A 19,841-nucleotide genomic window follows, 5' to 3' on the forward strand; every position below is an offset into this window, starting at 1 on the left:
AGACTGTACTGAGATAAACTGCGTGGTGATTTTATATCGTTGTAGTGTTAGGGGTCGGGGTTATTCCCCATAGGGACTGGTGACGTGATGGGTTGCTTGAAATAAACCAAGTCAGGAAAGCGATGATCAGCTTTTAAACAGTCTAAATCCAGAATTCAGCCACACAGAGATGTCAGTGTTTTCACATGTTTACAGCAACTTTATTCCAACATATCTAGTTTGAAAAGACAAAGTTTGGATTTCACTTCACAGGGACAGAACCTACACGTAGCTGGTGCAAAAGGCTACAGGTCAGCAAAACATGACAAATCATGACAAAAACATGCTCCCTCACTGGCTTCCTTCCAAACGCTGTAAATTATATTTGATTGTGTGCCAGGCACAGCTAGACACACCTCATGCTGAAAGATTGCTGCCAAAATGGTCAGTGTAGGTTGAATTGGATCTATTTTCCCCCCTTTTGCAATCAGAAAATCTTTATGGTGGATCAAAGGTACATATCAATTCTCATTTTGGCTCATTCTGTTGCACCACATGAAAAATGAGCTATTTGGTACAAACATGAACCCCCTCTTGTCTCCCTCCATTTTAGTAAGTTTAGTGCGTTTCAGGTATTGACTGTGAAAACGAATTTCCTCTCACAGGATAATGGAGTATCTGTCCACTCTCCTCAGGTACAGGGCTGTACTGCCTTTGTCAATAATATTCGTGTAGATGTGTTTTCTCAACGCGCCTACTGCTGCACAGGGGACCAGTCAATATCCCACAATGCACCTCTGACCTGTGGGCAAACCCGCCTTACTCTTCCTTTCAACTTCCGATGAACATTGATTTTCTAGCATCTCCCACTCACGTATAAAAGTGGAAACTATGGAAAGGATGTTAAAAGTGATGCATTTTAGGGAGATCAGTGGAAAATAGTGAGGATTTTTTTTCTTGAGGTGCAAGAAAGTCAGGAAATAAAACAGAAATGTGCCATTTTATGGTGTTATTGTTCTTGTCATCACAAAGTACAGTGAGTGTGAAGAGAATTACACCATGGATGTATGATATGCGAGGTGCTATTCTAAGGTGAAAAGTCTGGATGTTTATGTGTGTCTACGTGCAAGAAGATGGTATCTAGGTCTTTGTGATGAATCTGTTTCAGTGGCAAGCAGGGTGCTGCGAGCAGCATGCCGTCTGTTAATTCACATTCGCCACGGGTGGTTGGAGTCTGTGGCTGATGATACTGGTAGGTGTTGAGAAATGGAGGGAGAGGGAAGAGAGGGAGACTTGATGAATGTACTAAAGCTATCTGCAGGGATGATCCCTGATGTCAACCGTTGGCAAAACAGAGTTTAAAGAAGACTTCCTGGCATTAATTTAACAAGACAATCCCTCTTGGCTGCATAAAAAGTGCACCAAAAAAGGCTTCTGAATTGCAAAGTGCACACTACGGCACGAAAGAATTGGCTTTGCAAAATAAATATTTCAGCTCAATATGCTGGAGTGTAAAGCCACTCGGTGCTTGTATAAGTAAAATTAGCTAGAGCAGCAATCTCAGCTGGAGAGTTTTCTGATCTCCGAGCCATCACGTCTTCATTAAAGTATTAACCGATGATTGCAGCACCGCCGTGTTTATTTCAGCAGCGATTACAGCCTGTGTTACATCAATGTAATCATAACCTCCATCTGTGATAAACCTTCCCACACAGAGTTGCCTCTCGTGGCTGTGAAACAGTCATAGGCAGATTGATCTATAGATTCCTCTCTCTTTTTTTTCCATCTCTGCCCCTGGCCAAACATTCACACATCACCCTGCATTCATTCTACTAATGTAGCATACAATTGCAGATATACATTTGATAAATTACACATTTCACCCGGCGGCCCCCCTCGTTGCTTCCTCACCTCCCCGCTGCCTGAAGTATCATGGGGAATCCATTCAGCTGAGACGCCGCAGATGTAAATAGCTCTTGCATAAGCCCTGCCTACTCAAGATCACACCGCAGGAAAAGAAGTTACAACGCCTGAGGCTGTAAGGGCGGAAGATTGTAGGTAGTCCACACAAAGATTTATATTTACTTGCAATTTGGATGACTCTGTGTTGCACAGGTCCCAACTTCAAAATTTCAGTCGCCACCGCAAAGCAGAAAAAAAGGATACTGCTACATCATCCACATCACATAAATCAGGCATGAGAGCATAATGGTGAAGATTTGACTGAGGGCAATCGGGGGCAAGGACACACATATGAGGCATTATTCTTATTCATTCTTCCTCCCCCTGCTTCCTCTGCTCAGTGTGCTGACCCATCTCTGGTGCTGACCCAAAAAGACTGGAAAGAAAGAACCGCATTCCCCCTATTATCTCTGCCAGGCTCTGCAGCGAGGAAGGGGGCTCGCCTCATGCTTCCCCGAGGTGATCATCTCTCAACACATCTCACACGCTGGACTCATTTCTGTTGGCTCCTAAATCGTACAGGGATCTTCCCGCTCAGGCAGGGCTGCAGTCGTTCCTTTTATTCCACTCCAGACAGAGAAACAATAGATAAATGTAACTTGAATAGCCTATAACACCGGTTCCTCCAGGGAGGAAAGGGGACCTTAAGAATTGGTGGAGCATATCTACTCGTTCTGAAAGCGACAGATTTGTAGTTCCTTGAGCGGGTTGTAGTAAACCCTGGGGTATGATGGACAAAAGGGGAACTGGCTTACAGCATCAGGGAGTGTTGCTCACGTTAGTACTCCATCATATATGCTGCTGAATATTTTACCCTAAAGGCACCGTACAGTTTAAATCAAATCATCAAAATGTTCGTCCACGTTTTACCCAGAATAGCAATTCTAAACCAGTGAACAAATAAAATGAAGCACATCATGCCTGTCAAGCTATGAATTCTCAGTATGTGTGACTGGAGTTCACAGCCTGTAGTAGGAGTAATAGTCAGATTGATGCTTCTTGATAAAGTTGCTGTTTGTTGTTAGCATGTCTGACAAGTAGGGTTCGCAAAATTTGATACTGAGCCAAAACCAAGACAGTCAATGTCTAAACGTTTTCCACTGAGGATCACTAACAGAAAAGTAAAAAAAAGACTAGGCCACTTGGTTATCACTCATATTTAGTGTGTAAAACCAATATAAGGTAGGTTAAGATGTGTTTAGTAATAGAGTTCAAAGGTAGTCGGCCACTTTTTCGACACCCTGGCTCCAGACGTAACATTCACCACTCAAATCCATCCATCCATCCATCTTCTTCCACTTTTCCGGGGTCAGGTCATGGTTGCAGCAGGCGAAGCGAGCCTACCTAAAAGTTCCTCTCCCACGCAACACTTCCAAGTTCCTCCTGAGGGATTCCAAGGCACTCCCAGGCCACATAGGATATATAAATCCTCCAGTAAGTTCTGGTTCTCCCTCAGGGTCTCCTCTGCCCTGAAGACCACCACAGAAGGACACCAAAGATCCTGATCAGATACCCTGCTTGTATCCACAATCTCATTCTTTTGGTCATTACCCAGAGTTCTTGACCATAAATGAGGGTTGGGACATGGATTGACCATTAAATCAAAAGCTTTGCCTTTTTGCTCAACTCCCTCATCACCATGGGGGTACGGTACAGCGCCTGCAAAACTGCTGATGCTGCACCAACCAGCCTGTCAATCTCACGGTCCATTCTACCCTCACTCATGAACAACACCCTGAGATACCTGAACTCCTGCACTTTGGGCAAAGCCGTTCAAATCCCCCATACATATTTCATAAAATCCTTATCACAACACTTCTATAGCATGAACCGAGCTATCTGAGTACCTATGACTACAAAACATTTGATTCAGTGTGGAAAAACAGCATTAAGAAAAAGGCAAAGGCTGTGTACACATTTCTTTACAGGGAGGAAGGAACTCAGTATCCCACAATCCATTGTGATGCATTTTATTTGTTGTTAATGATAGCTTTCTAGCTTTCAAACCATACCATTGCCCATTGCCCATTGCTCTTCATTAAAATGATTACATCTGAAATGATAGTGTTGTAATATGTTGTAGTTTGAGCATTTAGCAATCAGAGACCTCACTGTGACACTCAAGGATTATGGGTATTGAAGAATTTTTTTGGTTGAGAGTGCGAATAAACTATGTTTTTCTTAAAATGAGGTTGATATCTTCCAAACTTTTTTCTTCTACAGGAGCATAAAATCATCGTTTCACTCACAGGTAGCTTGTGGTAAGTCTAACTCAGATAGTTTTGATAATATGGCAAATAATCAAATCTACTATGGAGATAATGAGTAGGAGTTTATTGTTTCCGAAACCACACTGTTGAGCTCTCTTGACTATTAATGGCAGCCAATCACTGTTGAGGATTTTAAGGTGGCCATCAGATTTCAGGGGGGCCCCTAGTTGGCTACCACAGGATCCACTCTTAGACAGGATGAGTATGAGGCTATGAGCAGAGAAGTGAGACACTGATTGTTCATCTCTACATTCAACAATTTGTATCAGCCAGCTAAGCTCAAACATACGTACAAGGAATTTGACTTCGATAAACCATGCTTGCTATGCACAAACATTAAAAATTAAACAATTAACCAACATTTAACTTTAATGCACAAGCTTAGGTAAGACAATAGTGCAGTGAGACAACCACAGAAGCAACCACAAAACCATATCCATAGCCTCGCCAGGGTAGTGGCAATCACAATGTGCTACATCATCATAGAAATGTACAGCCAGTCATGCTGTAGTGTGTGTAATGCATTATAGTCACTAAGCTTGATAAATAAACAGCAGCATTAAATCATCACAGACTAGCAGCACAAACATTTTTATAAAGAAGGCACATAATTATTATATCTTTTGTACCTGATCTGTACTGATGACATGCAGCTTAAACTTGATTGTACTCATTAGCCAGCACAAAATGTTACTTATGAGATTATCTTGTGAATCAGCTGGTGTTTAACAATAAAACTCTATCTCAGATCACACAGAGAGGCTGAATTTTTGCCATTTTTTGATATCCAAGTCCTCTGTGTGGTCAGCGCTTTCAAAAGGGAAATAAAAAATCTTGAATTACATTAGGTTACATTAAAAGTAATAATACACAAGATAAATGTTCACTATGTGGTTGTTTCCTTCATTCAGAGAGGAAACTATCAGATATCACTATTGCCTTTAATCAAATGCTCAGACTAACAGTAGTCTGAATACTAAACATGGATTGTCAGAATCCATGCAGGCAGGATTTGACACACCTGTTGCAGGTGTAGGCCGGAGTGGACGGCACGCACTGTGGGAGCGGGTGGTAATGGTCAGAAATCAGTGGGATTAAGAACAGAGTCCCACACAGGGCTCTGGTTTATATTAAAAAGAGAAGATTGCACACGTGTGTATCTCAGGGGATGTAGACAGGCACAGGAGTAAAACCAAAGGCAGATTGCCCACTTATTAATCAATCTCAGGTTGTGTTGACCTTCAAATAATAAAAAATGAAGAGTCAAGGGAATTTCTGGCATGTGCTCTCCTTAGATTTACAAAGCTAGCATGGACGGTTGTGTGTTAACATCAGAATGTGAATGCATAGATTTTTTTTAATTGCATCTTTCTTTCTTCAGAATAATCGAAATTAATCAAAAGGTTTGACAGCACTACAATTTTTGCTCTTATATCATTGCTTCCTACAGTTTGACACATTTAGACTGTTAAAAAAAGATCAGATCAGAACATTGGTGAACAAAAGCATACTAAAGCAATGAAAGGTAAAGTTCTACATAGGTATGCATGATAATTATTGGCACCAATACATCATCAATTAAATACTGTAAATGTTAATCGAATTTTTGGGGGGATAATAACATGTAATATTGGTTAAAATCCACCAATAGTGAAGGTGTTCGTACACTTGACAAGTCTTGACATGGGCCAGCAATAAGCCTCAGAAAAGAAAGACAAGAAGCCCCAGCTCTGCAGAGACCACAGCAAATATTAAATAAAGCTGGGAAATTAATCGAGTTTAGATTAAATCACAATATGTCCTTCTGCAACCCTCAGGAGAAGAAATTTATTGGTTATCGGTATCATTCCCCCCAAGAAACTTAATGTGCATCACTAGTTTTAAAGAATGATCAACTAGGAAGTGGGGCTTTTGCAGATGGTGTTTAAGATTCCCATCTTGATTAAAATAAAGATCATTTTTTTCATTATGTGCTTTTAAACCTGCAAAACCCCTTCATGTTATAATAAGAAAAGGAAAGCAAGAAATTGAGCACATAAAGATTACCCGCTATTATTGCTGCACCTCTTGCAGTTGTAATGATTCACGCTGAGCTGCTTTGCTGTTTATCTGCACCATGGAGCCAGCTTATAAGTAAATGCTAACTTTACGGTAACTGCCTGCATGTACTGTCCTTTATATATTGTGTTGGAGTGTAGTACTGGCCACAGTGGACTTGGACTGTAATCCACCTGGCCGGACACACTGCACCGGCTGGTGTTGATCTGATCTGTTAGTGCACACACACTTTGGAAAGAGGGAAAAAAAAGAATAACATCTGTTTAGAACAAAATGTACTCACACAAACATGAGTACACACTAGCTAAATGGACACACAGATACACAGTGCACATTCATGTACACACTGAAGCGCTAACCCCACCGACGCACACGCACACTCATAAACACTATCTGGAAATGGCGTTGAGCATCTGTTTGGACAGCGTGAGCACATTCAGTTTTTGTGAAACACTGGCATGAGCCAGCGTTGGCCATGAGAAGCTTTTTCACTGCAGCAGGGTGACCGGGTGACCAAGCAGCCGTCCAATTGTCTGCCGGCTTCATGCACACACATAAATGCATGCACGCACACAACTCTCATGCAAATTCAGTCGCAGCCCTCCCTCTGACACAACCACTTTCTTCTCCCAGGTCACCCATAAAATGCTCATGCTTTTAGTGGCATTCTGAAGCATTTTAAGCAGCTATTTATTTAACAGCATGATTATCTATCTGGTGTTAGGGTGATCTATCTAGCAAAGTGATAGGGTGCACTATTAACGCCCTCTGCTTTGGCGCGCGTTGCAGCTGCTTGGAGAAAAAAACACTGAAATAAAAGGACTTCTATTTGATGAATCTGTGAGATATTCCATATGTACACAATGCAATCTTTGCCACAGCCTGACAGCATATAAATGAATCTTTACCGCTAGGAGAAAGTGGTCAATCAAACGTGCTATGATGAGCACCAGTGAGCACACAAACAACATCCTCTTCCAAAAGTAAAAGCTAAAAATAAACACAGCCTGCTCAAATGTTGGGGGCCTTGGGATACTTCCATGTATTCCAAGTATGAAGGAGATGTCTTCTGCCAATCTGTCATGTCTCATCTTAACAAATGCATCTCTTCAGGGAACGCCAGTTTAGCATTTAGCATGTACATACATCACATCAATGTCACATGACAAAAGCACCCCATTTGTATTGCTGACAGCTCGGTTCGGGCCAAGATGTGTGATCCTGTTTGTGTTTGTGTGGCTGTGAGTTTAATGGGGGGTTGCAACATGTGTGCATGTGCAGAGAGTAAGGGAGAATGACAGAGACAGAAACAGAGGAGAATAAACATAAACTGAGAAGGAGAGAGAGGACTCAAAGGCAGAGACAGCAAAGCCAAAGCCTTGAGGAGTTTTCAGTTATTTACATATGCAGATTCTGGTCACCCCAAATCCCTTCCCTCATCAAGAGAAGCCAATTAAAAGTCTCTTCATTTACTGTTTACCTTAATTAACCGTAACAATTAATCGCTGTCCAAAGTCCTATTGTCGCTTTTTCAATTAAAAGAAAGCTGCCACTGACAAAGGTTGCTATCCGATCCTATAAATCATACAGACATTTCTCCAGTGAGAGAGGAGCGTGCCAGGGGAAAGTGGACGACTGGAATGGGCCTGTTTTTCTCATTTTTGTCCATGCATGTGTACCTGAGAATGTAGGACACGTGTGTTTTGTTTCCTGCTATCTCACCAGCAGCTCTCATACTGGTCAGCAGATTGTTGGGCGAGACCCAGTGGACCATTAGCTGTCCGTAGCTGCCAGGGCTGAGAGCTGATAATGACAGGTGGTGTACACACCCTGGAGGTCTGACAGGCTCAGGGCACCGTGCCATGTAATAACAGCCTTTACTACGGCACCACGGCTGTGATGGCAGCCCTTAACACTGGCACCGGTGCAGCTATGGCAGAAGTATCCCTGGCAATATCACGACGGCTGTGACGGAGAGCAGCTATTACTACAAGCAGTTAAACAAAAATGGCAGCTATTGTTAATGGTGGGGAAACCGCTACGCTGCCATTACTATCACTCATCCTCTTGGAAAATGCATTCAAATCCCTACCCGTGCTCCAGATGACAATTCTGATTATCAGAATAACAATGAACCTGTGGCTTCGTTATTCAGATGAGCTTCTTTTTCCGCGGAGGAAGCCTGCTCAGCGACAGGTCCCATTCTCACACAGCGAGGATGGTATTGTGCAGGACATAAAGGTCCTGATTTGCTTACTTTTCTTTTTCTTTGTGCATTGTTCAATAAGGCTTTAGAGCCGCCCATTCACACGTGGAGCTGTCTTCCCCCTTTCTATCTGTGTGGATACACCCCAAGCAAACACAGATTTCAAAAAACTTTAATTTTCTCCTCCTTTACTTGTCAATCCAGCTTTGATGCAGCCATTTTTCATACCAGCCCTTCAAAATTAAATACCCCACTGACCTCTCACACAGAACACAAAGCAGCAGGAGCATGTGTGGGCAACTAAGTGTGCGTGTCTATGTGCCAATACTGTACAGGTACCTTTGTGTCCTCCACCCCCTCTCAGCCTCTCTCCCCCAATGCAGAACACTCTGATTTGCACTAATCTCTCAGTACACTCTCAGGGCTATTGTTCCTTTCTGCTGGGAGCTTATTCATGTGCCACTCACCATGCCCTCCTCTCATTTTAATACTCTGACAGCACTGGGAGCTGAAAACAGTTTTAAGCCCGCTTATTCGTCTGTTTATTAAAAAAAATGGAAAAAACTCCCCTCTACTGTGTAGGTGATGGTAGAATTTCAAGGGATGTGACCGCTTATTAAAACAGCGAGAAGCGGCCGGACTCTGTGATGTTTCCATCGCTCAGTTTATGTATACAGACAGCCTCCAGGCAGCCGGTGGACAGCATGAGATGAAAGCTACGGCTGATGTTCTGATTTGATGACTGTTGCCATGGCAGCAATATGAGGATAAAGGAGGGGTGTAGTCATTCAGAGAGAGAGAGAGAGACAGTCTGTCTCTCAAACACACACAGACGTGGACGCACATCCCTTACCCCCCATTAAGTAGTAGAACAGTCCAGTAGGTCTTCCTGTGGATCAGTGAGCTGTAAAGGCCCATCATTAGGACAACAGGGTGGGGTCCAACATTCTGACAGCTTGTCAGGAACAGAAGGCTGCATGGCTAACTATGTGATGAGACTGCTATTAAAGAGAGAGAAACCAAACAACTGCACCCTCGCTACAACGAGGCACCTGGCGGATTCATGGAAGCCTCTCCTGGATGGCTGAACTAGCGGTTCAATAAAAACGGTTTCTGGCTCCAGCGGACGTGTTTATAGCATTTCCTCTGGCCAGGCGCAGCACCAGGGTTAAGTTGATCATCTCTCACTCTGGTAAAATAGCCAGGGGAGTCTGTGTACCACTAGATCAACTCTACAACTTAAAGACCCTAAACGTTACAGCTCAGATGATCGATATGGCACTGAGCAATGTTCTTTACGAGCTAATAGACAAATCCATTCCTGCAAAACCCCCTGGGCCTCAGGAAGGCAAGAGGGAAGTAAGAGTGTGCTGCTGTTTGCCCGGTGTTGCCACTTAGACCATGTTTTGCACGCACACACACAACCACACCACGGAGCTCAGAGGAGGATGTGACTTGTGTCTGTGCATGCGGTTGCTTTGGCACATATGCGGACGTCTCTATCTCTGAGGGTATTGTAGCTCGTGATTCCACTGAGGTTATCACAGCTGCAGAGCTGCCAAAAGGAGATTTGTGTCTTCCAACATCAGAGGGAGGAAAAAAAAACCACATAAAACCCATTTCATTCACATTGCTTAAATGCTCTTATCTTACACTTTTGGATAAAGGAGCTTACATGAAACATTTGTAATTCCCTCACTATCTAATTAAAAGTTCAGATTGCCTAATAAATGTCGGAATTGCATCATAAAGTAGAGATATCCTGAAAATCTGACTCCCATCTGAAATCTAATTCTCCCTAACACCTGTTGCAATTTCACCAGGTTCCATCAGTTTCATCTAAATGGTATTCAAACCTCCGCTTTAACACATATCAAATGATGGCTTGCTGAAATAAAATTCAGTATAAAAGCCAAACCTTGCCAGGCTTTCTGATGATGACTCTCTAATATCTTGTGTAATGTCTTTACTTGCCAGAAAGCGCCTGAGTCCCGCTATCTTCCCTGTGCCCTCCCTTTGTCTTTTTTCTTCGCCGTGTGCTTGCTCATTAAACCGTAAGGTCAGTTTTTCACTCTGCTCTTCCGCCCTTTGTCTCCACAACCTTGCTAACCTTCTGCAACGCTTACTTGAACATAACTTGGCCAAACTTGACTGAAAAACTTTGGCACATCATTATAAAAATAATGGACCGTGTTTATAAAGGATATGAGGGCCCTCTCTGACTTTGCGCACTCCCAGTGGAGCCTCAAAAGACCTGGTTTATAGCCAGCATGCAACAGTTATGTTTAAGGTAACATTCATGCTTGTCTTATTACAAGGCAAGGTCAACACTATGAGCTTCACTATGAGAAAGATTTTAAATGACTTCATCTGAAGGTCTAATAGCAGTCATTTATTTTGGGCCAATATGCCTCATTTAATGTTTAGCTTTGGCAGGCATTGACTTCGCTCTTTCACGGCGTCACATTCTCAGTCTCATTCACGGCAGAGAATATTCATTTAGCTTACCCTTCAATTATTGGACAAGCACTTTATATGAGATGGAAATTAGGGAGAATAGATGTGGAAAACATTCTTCTGGCCTCTTTCTCCTGCAATTATGGCACATTTTGAATTAGCAGTAAGTGTGCAGTACAGCTGGGAAACACTGCTGAAAACATTTAGAAATACATTTACAAGAATTCTTCTTATGCATGTTTTTTTTTTCGCTCCAGGATGTTTCAGATTTCTCGTGCCGTCTGACCACAACTCAATTCCCTGATGTATGTGAAATAGGAAATATGAGAAGCAAATATTTATAAATTGTTGGCAGTTTTGCCATCCTTCTTGGACAATTCCACAGTTGGAAAATGCATGTTTCAAACATGAACAGAGAAATTAATAGTTGGAAGAAGATTTGCTGGAGAAATGAGTGTGCTCAAATTGAATTCGAGAGGCACAAGCTGTCGAGTGTAAATAAATTCATGGCTGATGACAATTAACAAGCAAGGGTCTTACAGTCCTGTTCAAATTACTTAGTCTCAGCTGAGTGTTAGATCACATGATCCAAGGGTTTTAATATTCATTCAGCAACATCCTGCTTTGAAATATTCTTTCAATATCAGTCATTTGACAGTGAATAAATATAATACCTAATAAAACCTGAACGCTGACGCACATTTTTATTTATTCATATTTGTTTTGTCTGGTTTTTCTGTCCCTGAGCATGCTTTGTGAGTCTGCAGCAGAAGCGTAGTGACATTGCCCGGCCTGTTCAACAGATGCGGGCTGACATGTCTCCATGCAGGAGGATTACTTCAATTCAGAGCCATACTTTCAGTCCCTAACGCCTTATTGCTAACTAAGAGACTTTAAATGTTTGAGGCAATTTGAAAACCCATTTTCTTCAAGCCATTATCTGCAGCGTATGGCAGAAATGGAACGCTCAAACCTTTCCGGTGTATTAATTTAGCGCCGCGATCAGACACTTGTCAAGTTTTTAAGAAATAATAGACATCCCACGGCCAATCAGAATCAAGTGCTTACTCAGGCCATGGCAATTACACCGATATTTGCATTTTAGAACAAAACGTTATCTACCATAATGAGTGATAGAGGCTTTCAGTGGACTGCTGTTTGCATTTGCCGGGGAAGGATGTCTGCTCTGAGGACGATGTATGTCAATCCCAAAAGTGGGGGAAAAAAAAAAAAAAAAGACAAAAGCCTGGAGTAAATCTGCAACTGATTAAACTAATGAAAAGTGGTCAATTAATTAGCATCTCATTGTAAGACAGTGTTGTAACCCAGATAATAAAGCCAATGTAGTTTTTTTTAATTATTCCACACTGCAGAAGACTGACACCAAATCTATCCGCTCCCCTTTTAATCAGCTCTGCTCTCCTCTTTCTCACAGCGTGAATTTCAACTATCAATTTTGCAATTCAATTAATGCTGTTGTAAATTAAGAATTTCTTTAGAGTATGGGAATTGTTCAGCATTTTTAGCAATACTTTCAGACAGTTTAACATTTTACTCACAAGCCTGTGTGTTGGAGAGGCTCAAAGCAAGGAGTCAGTTTAACTGAGAATAAAGACTAACGCCCGTTTCAGACTGGGAGCGTGCTTTTGCTGCTTGTGTGTCCGGTGCTTGTTAGCTCTTGGCTCCTGCTGGTGCGGCTTTCACACAGATCGCGAGTTTTCTGCGTGTCAGCCGCATCTCCCTGCTCTCAAAGCCCCTCCTTCTTCATAAGTTTTACCTCAATAAACCCCCCTAAAAGAGACTTGATTCAGTGTACAGTGGAAGTTTTTCGAGAACTATTCAAAATAAAAGTATTTTGTACAAGTGAACGGAGTTTCTCTATAGAAATGTTAAACTGGGCTTTTACTTTGAAAAGCACAAACCAGAAAAGCGTTCATATGGTGTTTATCTTTCCTGTGATATATTCAACCAGCGTGGAGACATAAATCTTCACTAATAGTTGCTCTTTAGAGAACAGCTTTATCAAACAGGGGCATTTAAGCTTGTGGCCTTCCTCGGGGTTATCAAGAAACACATTGTAAACATAAAATGTGCATATTTGCCACAACGATGTAAATATGGCTCTCCATTTATTGTTTCCCTGTCTAATATGGTCCACAGCCACACGTGGTGCGTGGAAAAAATAGGCAAGAATTTCTCAACGTTCCACGCCTGAGCCGGGCGTATCAGCTGCGCGAGACACGGCACACATGCAGGCAGTCTGAAAGCTCTGACTTGTTAACATGCATTTAAACTGAAAATCCACGCGTGTCGTGGTCGAGACCCGCGTCATGCTCCCAGTCTGAAACGGGCTTAAGGCTGGAGAAACACAGGCTGCTAATTGCACGTATACATACACATCATGGCAGCTGCACATTCTCTCCATCCATGTATGGTGTCATCACTGTAAATCCTCAAAAATCAACAAGCCTGAGATGCAGCATGCTGATACAACAGCAACATCAAACCTTAAAGAGGCTATATGTAACTTTTAGAAAAAAATCAGTGCAGCGACACCGCCGGCCATTAGGCAAACTACATCAGTATTGTGCTGCGTGTCCACGACGGCACACTCCCTGTCCATGAACGAGCCTGCGGTTTATCAGCTGATACACACGCAGACCAAGGTGAGTTACTGGCACCATGTATACAGAGGAGGTAAATGATGTACAGTGGTGGGTAGAGGACACAGTTACAGTACTCAAGTAAAAGTACTGTTACTTAACAATAATAATTACTCAAGAAGAAGTAAAAGTACTCATAAAAATAAGTACTTGAGTAAGAGTAAATAAGTACCTTGTTAAAAGACTACTCAAGTAGTGAGTAACTTCATGAGTAGCTTCATTTTGTGCAATTTATTAAAACGTGTTGCATTACAACATATTATTCAGGTGGTACATAGTGATGTAAACTGCACATTGTCATAAATAAAGTAGCATAACCTGCTAAAAGTAAAAGAAATAAAAAACTTAATACATAAGGCAGCAGTCAAATTATGTTTGTTAATCACAATTATGGAATGAAAAATTCACTATAATGAGAAAAAAACAGACTTTTTTTCTCATAATAGTTATCTTACTTCTACATGATTTTAATCTCACATACATTAATGTGTACCTTGCAGTTCTTACTTTATAATCACATTATATTTATTTTATCATGTATTGATGATTTTTGGCTCATATTTATGAAATTAATCTTATGAACTGGCCTCAATACTGACTTTTTGCCCTTTTTTATTTGTTACTTTGTAGCTCCAGTTTATGAATTTTTATCCTAATTATCACGCAACAAATTTGGTAAGCCAAACTGAAACTTATTAAACCAAAGATAACTTTGGCCCATTGGCCTTACGTTATAACCATGTTAGGTATAATCACTGATATTAGAGATATGCCAAACGCACATGATAACATCACCTACGACGTAACATTAAACAATGCTGTGTAAAATCACATTTGTGGTAGAGTTACATAGGTAGTTGGACATGTGACATCATTTATCACTGACACAACTGTGTCTTTGCAGTCCGTAAGTTAAAAAAGAGATTTGAACTTAAACGTTTTGCTAACAGTGCAATTGGGAGCTTGTTTAGCTTACTTCCCATAACGTGCTTTCTTAGATTTGACATGCTATTTTTGAAGTTTGAGATTTCCACCGTTTTAGGTAGACACAGTAGGCAGCGCATTATGTGGCTGTTGTTCCTCATCATTTGAAAGGCAAAGAGTCTTGATGTTGGACCAGGGATGAACATGCTGCTCTGAAGGAGACACAGGTATTACATCTTTAGCCATTATCTCCATCTGTTGATAGTTAAGGGGGAGGGGTCACTCCTCCGTTTACTCTGTGGTGCTGAGGATTTTACCTCACACTGTTGTGAAAGCTCAGCTGAGCGTAAAAAATACTTCATGAAAATAAATTATAGACAAGTAAAAGTAGCAACCAGTGCATGCCCAATGTAACGGAGTAAAAGTATCGTTTTTTTTAACCACAATTGTAACGGAGTAGGAGTAAAAAGTACTCTGCTCAATGGTGTTTTGTGCCCTCAGCTTTGCCTGGAAGGCAGCGGCTGCCTGGGGGTTGCATACCATCCTTCAGCTGCCTCAAGTCATGAGCTTACCTCTCATCCAATCACCACTCAACATCATATCCAGCAAGCAAGCTTACCGCTTACCCAGACAACTATACTAGCGTGCTTGCTAGCTTCTAAATTAGGCATTAGTTTGTTAATGTCATAGATTAAAACAAACAGGCAAACTAAATCAACCAAGATGACTCTACTTAGCAAATTAGGAGAAGCTTACTTCTTTGGTAGGCATCTATGCCTTTTAGGATGGTTACTAACTTATTATATAGGAAAAAGTTAATGTCTTCCAGGCTCCTTATGCTGTCACCTGCCAAGCAGCCAACTGTTTCAATTGTTTGTTTGTTTTTTTTTTCAGCAAAACTTGGTCTCCCATCTCTTGGGGACCAAAAAGTGAAAGAATAATCAATCTGTGACAGAAAGTCTTCAAAATGTTCACATTTTTTGAAAATGTGGGACTTTGAGTCATTATTTAAACCAGTTCCTGTCTGCAGTGACACAGAGGGACACATCACAGCCTCTCTGTGTCTCCTTCTCTCTGTTATGAGTCATTCAAGCTCTCTCCTACAGTTTGCAAGTGTTTACACAGGTGCTGTTCCACAAAGCATGATGTGATGACAGACCAGCCTGCCATTCATTGTCACACCTCCATTGCAATGCATTGTGGGACACAAACAATATGATGGACAGCATTAGCAGCTAGCAACAGGAAGAATCAGAAAATTGATGATAAAATGGATAAAAAGTAAATCCACATCAGAGTTTCGGATGTGATTTGAATCTTTAAAGGCCCCTAAACTCACTCAAGCTCTAAGCTTGTTAGTAAATGTTCTGTAAGAGCTACAAAGGCACAACAGAAGGCTTTCAGAGGAAAAAGTAAGTGGCTACGGTTTATGGTTCAATAGACATTCAACTTGAATAATAACATCTTGACATAGGGCTTAGACATTAACTGATAGACACAGATTTATACACTACTGCTCAAAAGTTTGGGAACAGTTGCAAATTTCTTTGTTTTCCAAAGAAAAACATTTTCATGCAGGTCACAAACAGTTATCAGCAACTGTTGGTCCTCTGCATCAATCTACTAGTATGGCTGCTAGTCCAGGTTAATCATGTTGCACAGCTAAAAACCATTTTACTTATAAGGGAGAAACAAGACTGGACACTGGAAGAGTGGAAGAAGGTGTTTTTCATGGATAAGTCCAAGTTCAAGGACTTTGGATCAAACAGAAGAACATTTTTGAGATGCAGTACATATAAAAAGATGCTTACAAACATCAGTCAAGCATGGTGGAGGCAGCATGATGGTCTGGGGTGGTAGAATAGGAGATTTGTAAAGAGTGGAAGGGACCTTGAGGAAGGAAAGCTATCACAAGATTTTGCAATGCCATACCATACCCTGTGGGCAGCACTTGCTTGGGCCCAATTTCATCCTGCAACAGGATAATGACCCAAAACACACCTCCAAAATGCCTACAAAATATTTTAGAGAATAAGCAGTCAGCCAGAATTCAGCTTGTTATGGAGTGGCCAGCACAGTCTTCAGATCTTAACCCTACTGAGCTGTTGTGGGAGCAGTTTAACCGTATGGTACGAAGGAAGACTGCATCAAGCCAATCCATGTTGTGGGAGATTCTCCAGGAAGCATGGGGGTGAAATCTCAACAGATGACCTTGAAAAACTGACAGCTAGAATGCCTAAGGTCTGCACCGCTGTAATTAATGTAAAGGGTGTTTTTTTTCTATGAAGGCAAAGTTTAAAAGACATTTTTCACTGAAATCCTTATTTCTAACTCCGACAATGTTGGAACACACACACATACACACACCCACCCACACACCACCAACACATATATATATATATATATATATATATATATATATATATATACAGTGCTTAACAAATTTATTAGACCACCCTAACCCTAACCAAAGATTTATGCAACAGCTGCCCTAAATTAACAGCATTGGTAATTACCAAAATCATTTTTTATGTTTCTGCAATGGTTAATACACCAATATGTAGAAGCTCTTTAACCAAAATGATATTTTTAATGCTAAATATAATTATTATTGTTATCCATGAATTTTCAAATTTACTGATGCACAAAAAACTGATAAAATAGTAAAGCACATTAATATTTCTCGATTAATATGTCAAATCATTGTTATACACTTACATTCCTGAACAGAAAAAAATAGTTTTAGTGGTTGAATGTTATGCTTGATTCATTTCTGACTTGTCAGAGAAGCCCAGTGAGCTGGCTCAAATTTGGGTGAACTCAGTTTGAAATCCCTCATTCCTGTTCAAAATGGTAAAATGTGGAGAGCTCACTGGAAATAGGAGAGTCAGCATTAAAGCACTTCATGATGCTGGACGGTCTTTGAGACAAATATGACAGGTGGTCTAATAAATTTTTTAAGCATTGTATATATTAGGTGTATGAGGTCTCATTCCAGGATTAACATTGTAACGACCCCTTCAAGTGCTGCCATGTTTTTAGTTCACATCCCACACTTTTGGTAGTCGTTTTGGCCTGAGCTCTCTCGTGCGCCCTTCAGAAGTCCTACAGTAACAGGCGTTATATGTAGGCAAATATATTTACAAGAAAGCTTAAGATACAGTCAGACAGGCAGCCTAGACCAGTTCAAGGTTAAACAGCACATAAATCTGTGGCAGAAACAGCCAGCCTGACTCTGTAAAGCTGGAGGAAAACTCTTACTGACCTTCAAATCTTTAGACAATACTTGCTAAATTTTGTTTCTTTTTAGATTTTGGCATAGAAGGGCTGAATTTAGTCCATCTCTTTGGGATGAGCTGGAATGTTAAGTCCAACTTTAATAGTTAACCTAGAGACTAGAAGCATAGATAGGCTAACCTGCTCTCTCTATAGGCCAGAAATAGAGACAAACACATTACAAAAACTTAAATTATGTCATAGCTTAGTTTAGAAAAACTCCAATTGTTTTGCACACACACAAAACAACTAAGTTGAACCTGATTCCACTTTTATTATGAACCTGACTGCCAAGTATCGTTGCCAATCATTCTCATCCAAACTTTCTGAAAGTCATAAAGTCAAGCTCAACATCTTGCAAATGCTTCCCAACGTCAGTATAAAAGTGCATCAAGTTTTGGAACTGCATGTTTAAAAACTGTTTGTCCGTATACTTTTGGCTACGTACCGTAAATGTCTGTGTGTGAGTGGTAAACTCTGGTTGAACTCTACTTTGCCTTTTTACTGCCAATCTTCTCCGCTCTGACGGTGCACTGTCATCAAGGAGGTTGATGTTTTCCTGAGACTGTCAGTAGGTCCGACTTGTGCTCCACAACGCCTACAGTTTTCCTCGAGGGAGGTGTCACTGTCGGACGTGCCCCCCTCCACCCTCCACTAACACATCCCAACCTCATTGCAAACGCTTACACATGAAAGACAATAAAGATAGACATCTGTAGAGAACGGCAAACTCTTTCTGCTCTACTCTTTCTTAATCTCTCGCCGTTTTCCTCCGTTTTCTCCACACATAGAGACAAACACGCACAGAGTGACTAAATTGACTTGTCAGCTTCAATCAGACCAGGAACAAAAGGATTCCTGCCAGTTTGAAGCTGACATCATTAATGGGTTTGGGAGGGGGCACGCTCTGAAGACAAAGCCAGTGCAAGGTCGGGCCGACTTAAAATGCACTTTCATTTTGGCAGGGACGTAAGCTTTTTGATTTTAGCCCCTTTACGCCAACATCTTTTTTTGCGAGTGGCTCTAACTTTTATTATCACTGTGAACAGAGGGGCGTATGTGACTTTGTTGTGCTGATGGAGAGAAATGTGACATCCATAATGCATTTCCTATTAAGGGATGCCACGCATGGACACACCTGGCCACGTGTCAGAGAGAGAGAGAGAGAGATGGACAGGAAGAGGATGAGAATAAATGGTGGTGGAGAGGGAGAAAAAGGTTGCCAAGCAAATTAAACCAATTCGGGGGGAAAAAAAAAACGCAAGGAGCTTGAGCGGCGTGCACTTTAGAAAGATGGTGTCAACCCTTGGAGAGCACTAGAACATAATGTACAGCTCTTCATGTGACATATGAAATCCACACATAAACCAGCTTTCTTAGTGCATTGTAGCAGCAAAGCTTTGAACATTTAAATCCTCTCTCTTCACTTCTGTGACTTCATCCATCCTCATTTGCCTGTGTTTCCTCCGCTCTGTGCCCATCTGCCTCCCCCTGTTTGCAGCTTTCATTCTGACCCTGGATAAAGATGAAGTCCCTCATCTCAAATGGTAATAACTTTGGTCCATATGCACACAGCCATCACAAATTGATTACTGTGTAATGCTGCAAGCGCTGCCTCCCTCGCTCTCTTCTCTTTCCTCTCTTCTCTTCCATCTCATGATTTTGCAAAAGGCTGACTCCATGTCCGATCTGTCTGTCATTAAAAAGCACCCCCGGGTGTGTCCGAAACATAACCAAGCACTTTCCATGCCATGTTCTTTTTCCATTGCTCGCCTTTTTCCGCCATCTTTGTCTAGCACACTCGAAAACCAGCCTCTCCTTCACCTGTTTTACCCTCACCACTCATTCCCTTTTATTCTCATTCTAATTATACCATTACATTACCATTTCTATTCTCTCATTAGCATATTTTGCTCTCCTTGTCTCTTATTCGTCTCCTCTCGAAATTCTCTTTTCTCCCACCACCCCTCTTTTCCTCACTCTCTTTTCCTGTCACCCTTCCTCTTCTCAGCCACTGAATACGTTCCACCTTTTTTCGCCGCACAT

At 41.4% G+C, this 19,841-nt stretch overlaps 1 protein-coding gene across 1 annotated transcript in view; it reads right to left on the bottom strand.

Annotated features, from left to right (window-relative positions):
• tenm1 (teneurin transmembrane protein 1) overlaps positions 1 to 19,841 on the bottom strand; it is a 351,544-nt gene that overhangs the window by 289,562 nt on the left and 42,141 nt on the right. The window lies entirely within an intron of this gene.

This window comes from Cheilinus undulatus, linkage group 10 (assembly GCF_018320785.1).
Source record: "Cheilinus undulatus linkage group 10, ASM1832078v1, whole genome shotgun sequence".
Classification (NCBI taxonomy): domain Eukaryota; kingdom Metazoa; phylum Chordata; class Actinopteri; order Labriformes; family Labridae; genus Cheilinus; species Cheilinus undulatus.